The sequence below is a fragment of the Lissotriton vulgaris genome, chromosome 4_1 (genome assembly GCF_964263255.1).
Source record: "Lissotriton vulgaris chromosome 4_1, aLisVul1.2, whole genome shotgun sequence".
In the NCBI taxonomy this organism is placed as follows: Eukaryota; Metazoa; Chordata; class Amphibia; order Caudata; family Salamandridae; genus Lissotriton; species Lissotriton vulgaris.
The window spans coordinates 108,617,283-108,637,217 of record NC_141691.1 but is presented as its reverse complement, the minus strand read 5'-3'; positions in this window follow the sequence as shown (position 1 = coordinate 108,637,217).

The window sequence follows — 19,935 nt, the reverse complement described above, 5'->3', positions numbered from 1 at the left end:
TACTTTGAACTGTATTTAATATCATGCAGTCATTTAAATGATTTGAGCCCTCAGTCCCTTCAAAAACCTCTAGGATGTTACATGTGCCCTCTATGTTAGACCGGGGCAAACGACTACCACTTGTGTAAGTGGGGCTGTGAGCTAGAGTATCGTCCGTTGCACAGGCCTGAGGTAGTTTAATACATACATTGCTACGATCCCCCTGGAGTCAGTCGCAGTCATTTAGCCCTGACAGAATACCATATCTATTTCCTAGACTAATCCCCCATTCATTAGATTGAGCACCTCCTCCTCACCTATTCATCCAGTTATCCCACCTTGGCCCTGGAGTTGTAGGATACGTTACATTTTGTCGCTCACCGTAAATAAAATTTAAGGTGAGGGGGACAATAGTGCCACTCCAACGTTGGGGCGGGAGTATATTTGACAAAACATTGGGAAGTACAGCTGAATGGGAAAAATTCACCACCACACAATCCCCTTTAAACTTTTTCGGTCTGCTCCCTATCCAGACAGTTCTTCTAACCGACGTGATCTCCCCTGCTAGCTGCTGTTTCCCTCCATGGGCCATCAGCATATTGCCTGACAGCCAGTGCAACGCCTTACTGGAGAGGGATGTTGAGGATTCTGGTTGCCCAGGTGCCAGCGGTGGGACATTAGCCAATACCAATACCAGAGGTGAAGCTTCTACCATGAATTGGGGAGAATCTGTTTCATGGCAAAGAGCTGGTTGGGCAGTGGATGTTGGCAAAGCCTCCTCTCTTACAGTTGTGTGAATACCTACGTTTGCTGGCACCTGACCGGGTGGAATAGTTGCTGTCAAATTCTTCTCTGCCTCTACCACAGTCGGGCCATTCTCCCCAGATGTACCTGTTGAGTTTGAAACCAGGGTCACTATATTACCAACCTCCCCATTTAACTTATTCTGGATCCCACCAAGTTTTTTCACCTCTGCAGTGAGCTTATCAATTTTGGCCACCATCGGTTTAATAATGGCTTTGATTTTACACTCAATCATGTCTGCTATCCTAATAAATAGCTCATCATCCATAGTGTGCTTGGCACTAGCCTCCCCAACGTCCATATTCTTATCCTTAGTTTTCCGGGTAGGTGAAGCCCTTTTCTTCCTTAACCCTGAGCGTAACCCACCACGCTTGGGTAAAGTTTTTTTGCATTTTCTGTCTGTCCTAGGTTCCTGCTCTACGGAGGAAAGATCGTCTTCTAAGACCTGAACATGTATCTCTGGATCAAAATCATCATCACTTTCCAAAGTACCCTCAGGATCAATTTCTAAGTCGACCTTTGGTAGTGTGCTTTGATCATAGATGCCACTGGCATGGAGATCGGTCTCAGGGGCATCGCTAGCAGCAGCCTGTAAGGATAAATCGGCCACAGTGAGTGGCTGGGATGGACTTATAGGGGGGAGTACTGGTGATTGGCTTAGTCCTAATGACTGACGCCTTTCGCTGTTTATTTTGGATACTACTTGGACCATATAATTATCCATCATATTTGGCGCAATTAAAGCAGGTTTTTTAGGCATATTATACAGCTACTAGTTAGCACCCACAGGACTATAGAAGGTATTATGCCGGTAGACAAACAGTACTTAAATAGAAGGAGAGATGGGCGAGCAAAATGACAGTCTTCTTATTTAAGGTAGTAGGAGTAAAAGAAATGTCTTTACAGAATGAGGATGCTTCAAGCATGAAAGTAGCAGAGTGGTCGGCCCAGTCCAGTCCCGGCCAGTCTCGGACTGTCTAAGACTGTCCGCCCTTTGTCCGGGCTTCGTCCCGTGCCTCGTCCCGCTCGTGTCCCGCTCCGCGGAGAGCCTGGACTTCTCTTGTAGCCCTCGGCAGGCAGGGGGCATGACCGCTGCGTGAAGAGGCTACAGCTGTTAGTAATGCCTCGCAGTCCTGCAGCGCTACAGCAGCAATTAGCGTCACTCCGACAAATCGAGTGCGTCTCCTGTCACGTCCTTTCTCAGCCCCAGCAGCACTGAACAAACTGGATTCCTGGTCCTCGGTGGGTCGCGGCAGCAAAGTCTTTTGAAAGTCTGCTAGTGAGTGGCACCCGCGAAGTGGGTGCCGCAAAAAGTTATGGGCTCAGCAAGCAGGGGGCGTGACCGCTGCGGGAAGAGGCTACAGCTGTTAGTAATGCCTCGCAGTCCTGCAGCGCTACAGCAGCAATTAGCGTCACTCCGACAAATCGAGTGCGTCTCCTGTCACGTCCTTTCTCAGCCCCAGCAGCACTGAACAAACTGGATTCCTGGTCCTCGTTGGGTCGCGGCAGCAAAGTCTTTTGAAAGTCTGCTAGTGAGTGGATTAAGATGTCATTAATAAACCTTCTCCACAGGGTCTGGTTACTGATGTAGGGGTTACTTGGGTGCATGATGACATCTTCTTAAAAGGTTGCCATGTAGAGGCAGGCCACACTCTAGGCGAAGGAACTCCCCATGGAAGTACCTTTGGACTGATGGAAAAGTTGTTTCCTATATTCGAAGAAGTTCTCAGTCAATGCCAGTGTGGCACACTCCATAATGAAAGAAAGAGGAGTGGTTAAAATCCATCCTCAGTAATGTTTCAATATCGGTTAAGGTGGCGCTCTGGGGAATGTTTGTGTACAAGGCTTCCACGTCAAGTGTGACTAGAAGGTTGATCTCGTCAGGGCCCTGCATTTCCTCTATGATACGTAGGATGTCAGTTGTATTGTGTACATAGGAAGGTATTTTTCTCACCAGGGGTTGCAAAAAAAGGTTGCACATTTTTGACAAAGGTTCAAGGAGCAAACCAATTCCCGAAACAATGGGATGCCCTGGGACTGTTGTTGTTCCTTTGTGAATTCTGGGGAGTGTATAAAAGGAAGGTACTTTGGGATCCTTTGTTGTGAGGAAATCCGCCTCTTTTCTGGAAATCCAACCATTTTGTTTCCGCCTCAAACACCATACAAGCAATATTTGAAGTGAGTCTCGGTGTGGGATCTACAGCAATGGGAGTGTAGTACCTGGTGTTGCTAAGTTGGCGGTTGCACTTAAGGTCATAGTCAGACGTGGATTGGATCACTGTGGTCCCACCCTTATCTGCTTGCTTGATGGTGATGCTGGTGTCCTCATCCAAAGGTTGTGCAGCTGCCAATTCGGCATTAGAGAGGTTATGGAAAGGAATTGCTCCTCCAATTCAGAAACGCAAGGCTGCACCATATTTACAAGGATGTGGTGCAGCCTTGCGTTTCCTCCTGCACTGGGGCTACGCCTAGCAGTGTAGCGCCAACACAGGCATCCTTGTACCATATTGCAAGGGTGTCTGCGTGCAGGGGGGTATTGTTTATGTGTAGGAACGTGTCCCTTCCTGCACATAAACAATCCTGAAATGCCATTTTGTCACTTCTATGTATGCTGCTTAATGCAGCACACATGGAAGTTACAAAATGTCATATTTTTAAGGATCGTTTCTGTGCGGGAAGGGTCACTTTCTGTACATAAACAATCCAAGGCTCTTTGCTTTTTCCATGTGTGCTGCACAAGGCAGCACACATGGAGCCAGCAATAATGAGGAGAAATAAAGCTCCTCATTTCACCAATTTAAGACTAGGTTTTCCATGGTCCTAATGTAGGCGCTGCCTCCTATTTACGCTGCCCTTGTAAATAGGGGGCAGCGTCAAAATCAATAGGTGTTGCGGTGGAATGCCCACCGCAACACCCACTGCCCACCCCTTTCACGCTAAGCATTGCGTGAAAGGTTGCCTTATTTACAAGGCAGTGTAACTCTGCCTTGTAAATAAGGCAGGCCCCTATCGCCACAGGAATGTCACAAAAAGATGTTCCGGTGGCGGTAGGGGCTTGTACATATGCCCGTGAGTTTCTTAAGGACATCTGTTTAGGTGCGCCCCCACTCCATAGTGCCTAGTGCAGTGTGATCATGCTCAAACACCTTCCTCCCCTTCCACAAAACCATCCATCTCTGACCATCTCCAGTGTAGTGTACGGCTTGTATAGTAATTGACTGTTTCATGTGCCCTAAATTAATCAGCCCAATTGCTTAGCTTCTTTAGGTCTTTTTTCCGCTACACGAACACCATGTTCAGAGCAGTCAATATATGGTTACATTTCGTATATGCTGTTGAAAAACTGGGGGGGCAGATCTATAAGTAAGTGCCGCAGTGTGGCACCACAAGCCCTTTGGCTGCGCTACGCTGCGGCACTTTCAGAGCACAGGAATGCAACATATTTACAAGAATATGTTGCATTCCTGTGCTCTCCCCAGCGCTGGCGCAGAAACAGCTGCCATGCGCCGGCGCAGGCACCCTTGCACCATGATGCAAGGATGCCTGCGTCATGGGAAGATTGTTTTTGTGCAGGAAGGGGCACCTTCCTGCACAAAAACAATCACTAAAGGCTTTTTCCACTTTCAATGCGTGCTCTAGAAGGCAGCACGTATTGAAAGAGGAAAAAAACGAGGCGAAATGAAAACATTTCTCCTCGTTGTGCCCATAGCAACAACCATGGGATGCCCCTTTCACGCAAACTGCTGCATGTGAAGGGGCCATATTTACAAGGAGAGGAAAAGTCATGCAGGGTGGCTTTTCCTGTCCTTGTAAATATGGAGGAGCCCCCTGCGCCACAAGTACATCACGGAAAGTGACATACTGGTGGCGCAGGGGACTTGTAAATCTGCCCCTATGTGTTTATATTTTTTTCTAAGCTCCTCAAAAATACTACAATCAAGCACTAAAAGACCCAATAAACATACGGGACATATCATATTATAAAATAGAACTGGTTCAGGTGGCAAGTTTGGTTAGAGGTCTCACATTGGTGGCTATTGGACTACAGCATTGACGGTGTCATATGCAGGCACCTTGAAACTCACCAGAGTGAGTTTGGCTAGTTTGGGAGCAGGGCGCCAGCACTACTGTTTCTACACTTATGAGAGAGCCTACTTGTGATCTTTTATGACACTACACGGCCTCGGTAGCGTGTTAACACCTTAGTAAAGGCCTATAAGAGATTGCTACTAGGAGCTTATTAAAAACTTCGATCAATGCTGTCCACACAAACCTGGCAAACCCAGCAAAAATAATGATGCAAACACCTGCTCATTGAATTTTGACCAATGTTTAATCAGAGCATGTTTGCAAAATAATTACTTTGAGATGCCAGCCATCAGACCTCTGTGCGGAGCAGGCTTACGCTGCTTTGCCATCCGCGCTTTGGACCGTCACGTGCTGTGAAATCCGGGATCTTGTCAACAACATTGATGGCTGCAAATATACCTTTCACAACCCCTTTTTAAAGCCATTATTAGGTCACTGTCTCACCTACATCTGCATTAAGGTACTGAAGCAACAGTTCGCTCATGAACACCATGATTCAGAGTTCTCTACAACACTATCAGCCTACTACCGCTATAGTTTGCCATCAACTACATCTCAAACGCTGCATTACCCATTTACTGCCAGCCCCTTCCCCCACTCACACTTGGGTACCCGGCCAGGTCCCATTGTGAGTACCCTTTTTCTTTCACTCACGTGTGGCACGCACTCCTCACGCGGCTGCGCATCTCAACCATCAGATGTCCCTACACCCGTAGGTTCTGATGAGACCCCATACCTATTAGAGGGTCAAAACACCATCAACAACAAAGAGAAAGCTAACCATTACTCAGCGCATATCATTGTTTAGAGCTGCTGTTCACCCTATATATATGTGATAATGGTCGACTTGTATAGAACTTTGGAAACCTTGTAAAATTGTCACAACTTTCACTAATGTCTTAGGTTCCTGTTTTCACATGGGACACCTCGCACAAATGTTCTTTATTTTTCTCACTGTATATATCCATTTCCTTTTTTTAAATATAGAAATGTTACTGTGATATACTGAACCACTGGTGTATGTGGTTTCTTACCCCTCTAGCATCACTCAAGCCCTCCACATTGCGACTGTGCATCCCATTATCAAAATAGATAGTATTATTCCACAGGAACCACTGTTTTCTTGAATCCATCCACACAAACCTGGCAAACCCAGCAAAGATAACGATGTAAAACACCTGCTCTTTGAATTCTGACCTATGTTTAATCAGAGCGTGTTTGCAAAATAATTACTTTGACATGCCAGCCATGGGGAACTCGCTTTCGAAAATAAACAGTCCTTTGATATAAACAGTCAAGATAATAACCTGGCTCCCTTTGATCTCAATGACAGTGATCAAGTTTGAAGTGGGAGAGGCTGGTCTCCTCAAAGGAGGTATATTTATGAAGCGATCAGGGATCGAGTTCTGTTGCTATACTGAATAAGCTACCTACATAATTATCATATGAAATCGTAATGATGTCATAAATACACTTCCACAATTGCCTTATTAACCTTCTTGCTTTCTCAAATTTACTTGAAAATACACCATTTGCCCACTCTTTTCTTTTAATTTTCTTGGGGGAAGAACACCCCCTAACACCCATTATGATGGCCAGGCTTGCTTGCTACATTCGCTCACCGCAGGTCACTCATCGAGAACTTTTACACCTCACCATTTTCAAATGTCACCAGCCACCACTGCAAGCCACGAAAGCCACACAAGGTGGCCTTGCGTGGCTTGATAAATCTCATTTAGGTTTTGTGTTGTCCTTGCATCCCCTTGCATGGCGAAAGGGCGATGCAAAACCTTGATAAATATGCCCCCCCCAGTGTTTATGAAAAAGGCCCAGTTTACGCCTGCTGCTCTAGTACCAGGTTCAAAAGGTGTACATTTCTTTGGGCACCTCATAATAAGCATCCATTTGTTCTGTCATAAAATGAATGAAAGCATAAGATATTTTGAAACAATGTTGTGGTGTATTTTCTAAATGATATAAAAAGTATATATAATATGCAAAAGTTAATGCAGTTAGAGTAGCAACTGAAATACCAGGCAAATTCAGGGAGATTTACCCATCCGATAAGCACATGCAAAACCCATAACATCACTGCATGAATGTTCCATTGTGTCCCCTGAACAAACCTGCATGCTGTTATGACATGAAATCAATCATACCAGTTTAATCTATTGATATTGATATTATTTATAGAGCGAACAAATGCCAAAGGCGTTTTGGAATAGGCATCTGCGTTCCCGCTTCCGAAGAGGGATTTTTGAAGGAGGGGAACACTGCATAATGTACATGCACTGGAAGCAAACACAAGGCCATATTTACAAAGGTAAATTCAGAATAAAAGTCTAAGTTTAGACCTGAAGTCTAAGTTTAGACCTAAAGTCTAACTTTACTAGTAGTAATGTTAGACTTTTGGTCTGCTTAATGGAAGCAATCCAGCGTGTGGTAGTGTGGATGAAGATTTTGATGCATACGGTAGCTGATGACATCTGTCAATTCACATATCATTTTCATAAAACAGTTGCAGAGAATCAGTCATTTGCTTTTTCTTTTAGGTAGTGTTTCTTTCATTTATAAAACACTTCAGTTAAGCATGGAGAAAATTATTTTGATTTAGATTATACGTAGGTCACCTTCTACACACTAAATTGTCTCTAGTTACCAGGTTCTGAATACATGATTCTTTCATGTTATTTGGTGTGCTTCTCATGATGTGATTTCGCAAATTAAAAGAAGCTTGAAGGTTAAGGGATTTCTGATCCCCATGACGCTTGTCATAAGTTTGAGATCCTCAGGTGGTCATTTCCATGTCTCGGTATCCTGAAGAGAGAATCTCTAACCCTCAGTGGAGTAGTGTGGCTCACTGATTAGAGGCGGCAGTCCCATAAGCAGAGGTCAGCCCGGGATAAGGGTTCAATTCCCGACATGGCAGGGTGTTGGGACAATGTCAGCGGGCTTGATAAATCTCCCCTTTGGTAACATTCTAACCATGGGTCTCACTCAGCAACTCTGGGCAATAGCTTGCTTAATCTCCACAAATGGCCCCATCAACGCCGGGGATGCCTGGCTTCACCTTGGGGGTGCCCAATAGGGACCATCTCACAGGGAAAGCCAGGACGGGTTCCCCAGCGTTATACAGCGCCAGGAAACCTATGGGTAGCAGTGCGCTTTACAAGTTCAAATGCATTTACATTTAACCCCTTCCATGTATTGACAGAAGCATCTGACTCCTTGACTTTAGGAACCAAGATAACTGTTACCTCACATAGCCAGGAGATGATACTTTGAGGATTGTACTATAGAATATCGAGCCCATGAATATCACAGTCCAAGAATATTGAGGATAAAACACTGAAGATGAAAACATTAAAAGATCAATGCATATAGAGGAAGTATAGCTGTACTACTCCAAATTTCACATCTATGTACCTTGAAGATATATATATGCCATCAAGGTACATATATGTGGAGTTAGGTATAGAAAATCGACACTGACTTTGTAATCAAGTTTTTGTCTTTGATATTTGACGTCCTCGATAGTCTGCCTCCGATATTCAGGGTGCACACCTCTCAAAGCCATTTGAACATCGGAGACTCTTAAAAGTAATACATTTGGACACAGGTAGCGAATGAAGAGGTTCTAAATCAGCATTGATGCTCTAAGTTTTTCTCAATTAAGGTCCACACGTGCTCCTGACTTATTGCCATGTTCTAGAAGAAAGGGGATTGTCCAGTCTGTCATTAGTTAGTCCTCCTAGCATGACATTGGCATCATTGGCTTTGGCATTAACGAGGGCCCATACTGTTTTTGTAGTGTTTTGTGTGAGATAGAACCATACTTGTTTACGTGGCCAACTACATTGAAACGCTGACCACCAACATTACATGTCCTTAGATTAGAATCTCACAACAGTCATTTGTGGTGGGAAGGCTAAACAGTTATGGGGTCTGAGACAATCTGTTTAAGGCCCGGGGTTCATATTTAAGCCCTTAAGACGAACCTCCTGTTTTGGCCACATTCACTTCTATTCTGTTGTCATTCATCCATTGTCCTACCATGACCTGCCCACATATTTTTTATTAGAAATATCATTCTCTGAGCCATAGATACAAATACAAATTAGAATATAAGTTGTGCAAGAGGGGTGCACACATCTGACCCTGATGATGAAAAATAGTGGTTTTAAGAATGTTTCATACGGAGGGAGGGCAGTGAAAACCCCAGGGCACCCCACATGCCACTCACACATCTGAAGAGAAAAAATACTTTTTCATCAATCAATCAGGATTTATAAAGCACGGCTAATCACCCGATATGGTATCCAGGCACTTGACTTATTTGAACAGCCAGGTCTTGAGGGCCATTCGGAATTCCGGAAGTGATGTAATGGTCCGGAGGTGCGTGAGGAGGCTGTTCCATGTCTTTGCTATGATGTGGGAGAAGGAGTGTCCTCCACTTCTTTATTGGTAGATGTAGGGAGTAGGAGCAAGTGAAAGGAAGGTGTAGCATAGTCTTCTCAGTGGTTGGTGGGAGTTCAGGTGGTGATTAATGTAGGCAGGCCATTGGTTGTGTAGAGACTTGTGTGTTGGGTAAGCAGCTTGAATTGGCATCTCTTCTGTACGTGGAGCCAGTGGCGTTTCCTGAGGTGGGGTGTGTTGTGGGTTCATCAAGGAAGGCTGAGGATGAGTCTGGCTGCGGCTTTCTGTATAGTCTGAAATCTCTTTTGGAGGTGTGCACTGATTCCTACATAGAGGGCATTGCTGTAGTGCAGTTGGTTGGTGAGGAGGGCTTGTGTCACAGTGTGCAGGGTAGTCACTTAAAGACCTTACATACAGTGGCGGTTCCTCCACTAAGGCGGAGGAGAGTTGCCCCACTGCTTTTTTGCAGTGACACAAATAGACAATAAAATAACAATAACTTGCTTATTATTATTTTATTTTCTCCTACTTCCACCCGCTTTGTAGTAGGGACGGACGGGGGCAGAGGAGGAGTGGTAGCATAGTTACTGCTTGGCCGGCACTCTCGGGTTGCCAAAAACAGCCTTGCATACTTCACATATTCTCCATGCAGGCTGCATTACAGCCTACATGGAGAACATGCCCAGGACCCCAGTCAACGTCTGAGCACTGAAACATGGCGCTCAGACCAATCACACCACTGCTAAGGCAGCATTGTGATTGGCTGACTGGGAGCCTGGGAGTGCTTCCGGTAAGGCCGAGCGAGAGAACACTATGGAGGTGAGGAAGCATCGAGAAGGTACATTTTTATTTTTATTATTTTATTCCTGCTTACCCCTGTGTCCTCCCCCCTCCCGCCCTAGCCCCCTACCTCCGATCAGTGCTGGCCGTGACTGCTTATATAGCATGTGCAGAGTGAGGAAGCAGATGGAGGAGATGGCGTTGTTCTGTGAGTTCATGGTGAGCTTGTTGTTAATGATTGTCTGTGGTTTCAGGTATTGATGGAGGGAGTGGGTGTGGGTCCTAGGACTGATGCCCACCAGGATTCAATCCATGTGCTGCTGCTGTTGCCAAATATCAGTACTTCCGCCTTGTCTGTGTTCAGCTGCAGGCAGTTGTTCTTCATCCAGTTGGCAACTTTTGTCAAGCTTCTGTGGAAGTTGGTTCTGTTGGTGGTGAGGTCATCAGTGAGGGAGAGGATGAGTTGGGTGTCCTCTGCATAGGAAATAATGTTGTGACCGTGGGATCTGACCATGTTGACCAGCGAGGTCAAATATGCGCTGAAGAGAGTGGGCGTAGGGATGAGCCCTGTAGGACACAGCAGGTGATCTCCTTGGGTTCAGAGGTGAAAGGTGGGAGGTGGATCCTCTGGGTTCTTCTGGTTAGGAAGGAGGTGATTCATCTGAGCGCATCCCCTTGGATGCTGATGTGGTCGAGTCTTTTGATCAGTGTGTGGTGGGATACAATGTCGAAGGCTGCCGAGATGTCAAGGAGGATCAAAGCTGCCGTGTCTCCTTGGTCAAGGAGGGTTCGGATGTCGTCAGTGGCTGCAATCAGGGTAGTTTTCACACTGTGATTGCAGCGGGAGCTGGATTTGAAGGAGTTGAGTAGCTGGTTCTGCTCCAGGGGTGTACAGGTGTGTTTGAGTGATCACACAAAAAACAAAACATACCAAAGCAACCTAACTGCCCAATTTGACTCAGCAACATTGGACCTAAGCCCAGGTCAAATTCCACTGTGATCGTCAACATTGTCATATTAGTAACTCACTTTGACTTGAGTTGGGAATTACCTCGCGGGCGATAACCGCCTGTATGGCCCTTGTACGATTCTGGCAGCGATTGGGAACAGATGAGCTCCTCAAAATCTCTCAGTGGGCCAAAGAGGAAATTACAAAGAGCGACCTACCCTGGGCAAAAGAGGCTAGAGCATCAATAAGGAATGCATACAGGGTGCTCGATCTGAAGGTCTGCCCGCTACAAGATCATATAATAATAGGTAAGAGAGAACTAAGGCTCCAAGGCACCGATATGTCCCGCACTTATGACCGGGAGTACCTCTCACAAAAAAGCTCTGTAGCCCACTTGACATCTGCCTTGGAGCTTGACCAACACTTTCCGTATGTGGACCGGCTACCAAGTCATAACTTAAGGCTGGAAGTCCTAAAAATGAGAATCAGAATAAACCCATGTTACGCGAATAATGGAGCCTGAAATCAAATGATAAGTTGTAACGGGTTCTGCAATTGCACTTTAGGCACTACCTGTAATATTATACACATTTTATTAGATTGTATGTGGTTTTTAGATTTACGGAAGGAGATTTTTTTTGTCCGATTTTTAAAAATTATAATATTACAAATAGGATGCAAGCCGCTAAATTGTTGATGGAAATGGAGAACTTAGATATAGCCTGTGCCTTGGGGAAATATATGAAAAAAAGTTAAGGTATTCCTCAGCTGCACAGAGTAAGATCTAATAATATAAGTCCTTGACATCAAATAAATGTGAAACAATTAGTGTTTAAAATAGCGCTGTATGATTAAGAAGATGTTGTATAGATATGAATTAAGTGTTTTATTTAAATTGATTAAAAAAATTATAGTTAAGTATACGTATATTAAGATGTAATATGTTTATCGATACCGCCGTGCTATGTATTTTCTGTTGCTTTTATTTTCCCTGTTTTAGTAAGATAAGAGGCAAATTGTACTTTTATGGTTGTAACAAACCAAATAAAGTTTGTTTTGACTGACTGACAACTCACTTTGCAAACAGGTCTAAGGGAAAGGTCATCAATTGCCTATGTATTACATATCATTGCTGCTTGGTTAGCTTCAGGGGCTGGGTAGGACCTACAGTGCAATTGCAGGCACCTCTACATGTCCTCAATGCCTTCAGACGGAGAGGTCATTTCTGTGTCTATGTTTTTGGAATGCCAAGATCGACCAGCAATAAGGTGGTCATTTAGAAGTCTCCCTGGGTCTAAGGATGTTTTGTTAATCCCTGGAGCCAAACATACATATCCAGCTCATCTGGAATGCTGCCAGAGTACAGAAATGTGTGTACCAGCCCCGTAATCATTAGTACAATGAGGAACACTATTTTGTTTAGCAGCTAAACCGACTAAAGCATCATATTCAAAGCAAGTCGGCTTCCGTTGTTTCAACAGAGTAGGCATTTGAGATTCCCCGAGAACATTAAAGAACAACCGTGGGGGAGGCATTAGTGCTTCATTGATGATGTTCATCAAACAAGTTGTTCCCTAGCAACAGCCAATGGGCCATCAGTGTCCTTTGAAGGATTATTGCCAGTGGAGTAGCAGTGGTTTCCATAATATTGAAAGTGTACGCCTTCTCCATAAAGGCTGCAACATGGGAATGGGGCATCTTGAGTTCTTAAAGAATTGTTGCATCTAAGGATTATTTGAGTTTAAAGTAGACATTGTTCCCTTTAAAATGGCTTTTGACATTCTTGAAGTTGGACCTTAAGGGCCTCCTTTACTATATTTTGACAAACGGCAGCACAGCAAGTCTTCCTGCTGTGCTGCTGTGTGTCAAAATAAAGGGGCAGGAATGTGCTGTATCTATAAGATAAGGCACATTAATTTCCTCTGGTGCACTGGTGCACTCACAGCAGCCGTGTGCCAATGTAGACACTCTTGTGCTATGGAGCAAGATGGCTGTGTTCCAGAGATGATTGTTTATATTCAGGAAGGGACACCTTCCTGCACTTAAAATATCATTAAAGGCAATTTGCTCTTTCATGTGTGCAGAAAAATGCAGCAACATAGAAAGGAGGAAAACACAAGGTAAAATACAAGTATTTCTCCTTGTTTCCCCACTCCTATGACTCCTCTGGGGAGGCGTAGGATTCTGAACATTCCCAGGTTTAGGAAACTGTTGTAAATCTGGAAATGCATCAGGTTCCATGGATGTTGCATGGGAACACCCATGGAACACCCCTTTCATACAGAGTAATGCTTGAAAGGGTCCCATATTTACAAGGCCATGAAAAGTCACGCAGGGTGACTTCACGTGGCTTTGTAAATATGGGCAGGCATGCTGCGCCGCAAGAGCGTCAAAAAAAGTGATGCACCGGCGGCGCAATGACCTTGTAAATGAGGCCTAAGTGTGCACTGGTCCTCGATGAGTTTGGATTTCTTCGACTTTATTTTCAGCTCTGCCAACTATGCTTACCCTCTTACAGAAGTGGGGTAGACTAGGATGGCAAAGGCTGCCTTACTTTTTGTATGACAGAGAGGTTTGCTGCAGTCTGTGCATCACTGTATTGAAACCAATAAAAAACAGTGTTGTTGCTGAGGTGATTGTAGCCACACAGCAGCAGCATCGTTTATCACTAGCAGCTTCTCTTCCCCCGTCGCTGATATCAGTGATTTACTGTGGCGATATTTCGCTAATCATCCATTGGTTAGGGGTATTTTATGTCCTATATGGGGCACAATAATAGCAAAAGTGACCAGATAGTGTCAGTGATCTGATCACCCTACAAGCCCCACGATTACTGTATTTACCCTCAGATCTGTATACAGAACCAGGTCAAAGGCTTTATAACGAATACAAGGGTTAGAAAGCGATCCAAGACCCTTCTCTTCATAGTTTGCCCCAGTGGCAGATGCGCCTCAACGTTTCCCTCATTAGTGTTTATTCTGGTGCTCCTTGAGGAAAGCTTCCAGGAGGAGGATTTTTAGTTTAATGACCTCTATAAAACTAACAGCGGATGTTAGAATAAACGTGTGGAGGCATATTTACAAGCCTCTAACGCCCGTCGCTGCGTCACTTTTAATATGGGAAAAAGTAATGTACCAGTGGCGTAACGAAAGTTGAGGGGGCCCCCCTGCAAAGTACACAGAGGGGGCCCCCTCCCCAGGCCACCACCAACCACTTTTGCAGAGAGGTCACCCGGAGCTTAGGGCCCACCCTGCACTGAGGGGGGTGTGGGGGCTTATCTTACGCCACTGTGAAGATGCCAGAAATGCCTTTTATTTCGGTTATGGAGCTATCTCATTAGAAAAACAACAGACCTACAACTTCGTGCCATAAGACATTCACTTTAACACCAGGTAAAAAACAGATCAAACTCATTTTGCACTGACATAGCAACAATAATTAGCCCATAGTGAGCTATTCTATTTTGGCCACAGCACAAAAATATAAAAATGTTCTCATGTGCCCCGGCGGTGAGGTCAGTGGGACTGGCAGGTTTCTGTGCCCGGGGAGGTCTGTGGGACTGACAGGTTTTTCTGTCTGGGGAGGTCTGTGGGGCTGGCAGGATTCTGTGCTTGGGGAGGTCTCTGGCGTTGGCAGGTTTCTCTTCTTGGAGAGGTCTGTGGGGATGGCAGATTCTGTGCCTGTGCAGCCCTGTGGGACTGGCATGTTTCTGTGCCTGGGGAGGTCTGTGGGCCTGGCAGGTTTCTCTACATGAGGAGGTCTGTGGGTCTGGCAGGTTTCTCTGCCTGGGGAGGTCAGTGGGGCTGGCAGGATTCTGTGCTTGGGGAGGTCTGTGGCATTGGCAGGTTTCTCTTCTTGGAGAGGTCTGTGGGGATGGCAGATTCTGTACCTGTGTAGGTCTGTGGGACTGGCAGGTTTCTGTGCTTGTGTAGGTCTGTGGGGCTGGCCAAGTTTCTGTGCCCGGGGAGGTCTGTGGGACTGGCAGGTTTCTCCACGTAGGAGGTCTGTGGGGCTGGCAGGATTCTGTGCTTGGGGAGGTCTGTGGGGCTGGCAGGGTTCTCTGCCTGGAGAGGTCTGTGGGGATGGCAGATGTTTTGCCTGTGGAGGTCTGTGAGGCTGGCAGGTTTCTGTGCTAGGGGAGGTATGTGGGGCTGGCAGGTTTCTGTGCCCGGGGAGGTCTGTGGGACTGGCAGGTTTTTGTGCCCTGGGAGGTCTGTGGGGCTAACAGGTTTCTGTGCCAGTGGAGGTCTGTGGGACTGACAGGTTTCTGTGCCCAGGGAGGTCAGTAGGACTGGCAGGTTTCTCTGCCTGGGGATGTCTGTGGGGCTGGCAGGTTTGTCAGCCTGGAGATGTCTGTGGGGATGGCAGATTCTGTGCCTGTGGAGGGCTGTGTGGCTGGCAGGTTTCTGTGCTTGGGGAGGTCTGTGGGGCTGGCAGGTTTCTGTGCCTCTGGAGGTCTGTGGGACTGGCGGGTTTCTCTGCCTGGGGAGGTTTGTGGGACTGGCGGGTTTCTCTGCCTGGGGAGGTTTGTGGAACTGGCAGGTTTGTCAGCCTGGAGATGTCTGTGGGGATGGCAGATTCTGTACATGTGGAGGTCTTTGTGGCTGGCAGGTTTCTGTGCTTGGGGAGGTCTGTGGGGCTGGCAGGTTTCTGTACCCCTGGAGGTCTGTGGGACTGGCAGGTTTCTGTGCTTGGGGAGGTCTGTGGGGCTGGCAGGTTTCTGTGCCTGGAGAGGACTGTGGGACTGGCAGGTTTCTGTACCCAGAGAGGTCTGTGGTGCTGGCAGGTTTCTGTGCCCAGAAAGGTCTTTGGGACTTGCAGGTTTCTGTGCCTGGAGAAGTCTGTGGGGCTGGCAGGTTTCTGTGCTTGGGGAGGTCAGTGGGGCTGGCAGGTTTCTATGCCCGGGGAGGTCTGTGGGACTGGCAGGTTTTTGTGCCTGGGGATATCTGTGGGACTGGCTGGATTCTCTGCCCAAGGAGGTCTGTGGGACTGGCAGGTTTCTGTCTCTGGGGAGGTCTGTGGGGCTGGCAGGTTTCTCTGCCTGGAGTGGTTTGTGGGACTGGCAGGTTTTTCTGCCTGGGGGAGGTCTGTGGGACTGGCATGTTTCTGTGCTTGGGGAGGTATGTGGGGCTGGCAGGTTTCTGTGCTTGGGGAGGTCTCTGGGGCTGGCAGGTTTCTGTGCCTGGGGTGGTCTGTGGGGCTGGCATGTTTCTGTGCCTGGAGAGGTCTGTGGGACTGGCATGTTTCTGTGCCTGGGAAGTCTGTGGGGCTGGCTAGTTTCTCTGCTTTGGGAGGTCTGTGAGGCTGGCAGGTTTCTGTGCCCAGAGAGGTCTGTGGGGCTGGCAGGTTTCTCTGCCTGGAGTGGTCTGTGGGGCTGGCAGGTTTCTCTGCCTGGAGAGGTCTGTGGGGCTGGCAGGTTTCTCTGCCTGGAGAGGTCTGTGGGGGTCTGTGGGGCTGGCAGGTGTCTCTGCCTGGAGAGGTCTGTGGGGCTGGCAGGTTTCTCTGCCTGGAGAGGTCTGTGGGGCTGGCAGGTTTCTGAGGCAGGATGCTGGGTGATCTTGTCACACCACAGGGTCAGGGATTTGGAGACATTTATGGACCAGAAACATTTATCCTTTTACTGCTACTGACCGGAGTACAACGGCTTCAGGGCGGAAAAGTGCACGGAGCGCCCCACAGTTTAAAGGTCGCAAGTGAGGTAGGTTGTGCTGGTGGTAAAAAACACCATCGACACTCAGGAAAAGCAATTTCATTGAAATACAATGGGGACTGTAATAGTTCCAATGTAATTTATGCTATTAAATGTCCATGTGGATCATTATATGTTGGCAAAACTTCAAGAAAAATAAAAGTACGAATAACAGAACACAAAAGCACATTTCGAACAAAGTCCACCAAGTCCTATTTTGCATCACATTGGCTAGAACACCAGCATACCAACGCCCAGTTACGGTACACTATTTTGGAAATAGTTGCAGCTAAATCAGATTACAATCACACAACACTACTGGCACAAAGAGAAGCTTGGTGGATCAAATATTTGCAAACTTTAGTACCAGGGGGTTTAACGACAGAATAGAACTGCAATGTTTTCTATGAAAGCTTGAAGTACTGTTGACAGTGTTGCACTTCCAATCGCCTCTACACCTATTGTAAATGGGTTTATTCTCAGGTCAACTCTACACAGAGCACTCATTAAATAATCAAGTTTCCTTTACTTTTTTTGAGTTTTTCACTTATTTTTGTTAATGGATTTCTCATCATACTCTTCATTTTTATTTCCATCATTTTGTTTACATTTCTTTTTTTAAACACTGGTTTTCCTCCTTTTAACTATTTATCATGTCGCATGTGAGTTTTCCACCATACTTTCACCTTACTTTCTGTAATCTTCTTAATAAAACACGGCATACTGTTCGTGTATAAATCATCAGTATAGCTACCCCATAAAAATAACGGCATCCGAAGCGACTTTGTTCACATCTTAATAAAACACGGCATATTGTTCGTGTATAAATCATGAGTGTAGCTACCCCACAAAAATAACAGCATCCGAAGCGACTTTGTTTACTTCATTTGTCAGACGGCGCGCCGCATCTACAATACAAAGTTTTCTCAAAAATTGTTTTTGCATAGGGAGCATTTTCCCTACACCATTCTAATATGGCGGACGAGTTCAGTCCCCTTTCTATAAGTATTCAAGACACACGTGTTTATTTAATACAGGCGTTTGCTGCTGTTCGCGACCGCAGTCGTGACTTTCAGGCTGACGAGGATACATGCTCCGACCGTCCTGGTAAGCACAGGATCTTTTGTACACCATATTTCAATATAGGGCAATTTAAGAAGGTATTACTCGTCTCGGCACACATATATTTGCAGCGTCTTTGGTGTCTTCCAGGGCGAGCTTCCTATCAAGTACAGATTGTGTCAAAATTGGACCCAGTCCTGCTCTTTGGTGAGTCGCTCACTCTGAAGCACAGTAGCAGCTATTAGTAGAAAACTTTTTTGAATATACAGTGCAAATCCTAAAATGTTTAAGCACAGGATCTTTTTTACACCGTATTTGTATATAGGTTAGTTAAAGAAGGTATTACATGTTTCGGCAAACATATATTCACAGCGTCTTTGATTTCTTCCAGAGCACGCTTTCTATCAAGTACACATCGAGTCGTAAGTGGACCCAGTCTTTCACTCTTTGGTGAGTCGCTCACTTTGATGCACAGAAGCAGCCATGAGTAGAAAGTTTTTTTTGAACATACAGCGCAAAACCCTTAATGCTTATAGCACTCCATTCATTTATTACAGATTACGAAAGACTATCAGTGTCTCCTGAGAGTACTGTGACTAGTTTTTCTTGGTGAGTTTGGTTGAAGCTCAATTCATTGCTTACATATACGCCATGAGGCTGGCTGATACACTTATACTAAAATTATTAAGGAAGTGCTGTTTGATATTTCAAGTTGACATTTGAATGACAAAACAATATATAGTTGCGGATTTGCGTTCTCACAATTCCAGCTGCTTCACTGAAAACTACGCTGATTATTGTAAGTTATCGAGTGTGATTACAGGTTGTTTTATTTACCAATAAATTGGCCACTTATTTCACTAACGGCCCATAACGGCATTTATTCTATTTTGGATACAGAGGCGCAGATATCAAATAAGGGTACACAGTTATTAATCTCTACACAATTTTATTCAAAAGTGAGTACGCCCTTGTTTGAAGCGAGCTTTGGCTCAAGTTCTCTCGGGGTCTCAATCTCCACAGTGGTGGTAGCAGCATATCAGTGACAATTAAACAGGTTTTTAGGAACATGGACTCACTTAATACTATATACTTAAGGTTGTGGTCTTCTTAGAAGCATTATATTTTCTTCGTTTTCTTTACACTCTTGTTTCACTTGACCTAGAAATAAGTCCATTAAGTAGTCATCTGAATGTAATTAATAACGCTTCCAGCACCTTTGAAGAACTGCTATTGAGTGATTTTATGCATTTACTTATCTCACTGTATTGAGTAAGAACATGGTTACATGACTTGAGCTACTTATATATAGTGTTGATTAATCAATCAATCAATCAATCAATCAATCAAAGACATTTATAGAGCGCACTACTTACCCGTAGGGTCTCAAGGCGCTGGCAGGAGGGGGGTGCCATTACTGCTCGAACAGCCAGGTCTTCAGCTTCTTCCTGAAGGAGAGGTGGTCTTGGGTCAGGCGCAGGTCGGTCGGGAGGGAGTTCCAGGTCTTGGCGGCCAGATAGGAGAAGGACCTTCCTCCTGTTGTCGCTCTTCGGATGCGGGGGACGGCGGCGAGGGCGTGGTTGGCTGATCGGAGGTGGCGTTTGGGAGCGTAGAAGTTGATTCGGTTGTTGAGGTAGCTCGGGCCTTGGTCGTGTAGGGCTTTGTGTGCGTGGGTGAGGAGGCGGAAGGTGATTCTATTGTTTACGGGGAGCCAATGCAGGTCTCTCAGATGTCCGGAGATGTGGCTGGTTCGTGGGATGTCGAGGATGAGTCTGGCTGAGGCGTTCTGGATCCGCTGGAGTCTCTTCTGGAGCTTGGCGGTGGTACCGGCGTAGAGGGCGTTGCCGTAGTCCAGTCGGCTGGTGACGAGGGCCTGGGTGACGGTCTTCCTGGTCTCGGTGGGGATCCACCGGAAGATCTTTCGTAGCATGCGTAGGATGTTGAAGCATGCCGAGGAGACGTTGTTGACTTGCCTGGTCATGGAGAGGAAGGAGTCCAGGATGAATCCCAGGTTGCGTGCGTGGTCTGTCGGTTTGGGTGCGGTGCCCAGGGCTGGAGGCCACCAGGAGTCGTCCCATGCGGAGGGGGAAGAGCCCAAGATGAGGACCTCCGTCTTGTCTGAGTTCAATTTCAGGCGGCTGGTCGTCATCCATTCGGCTACCTCTTT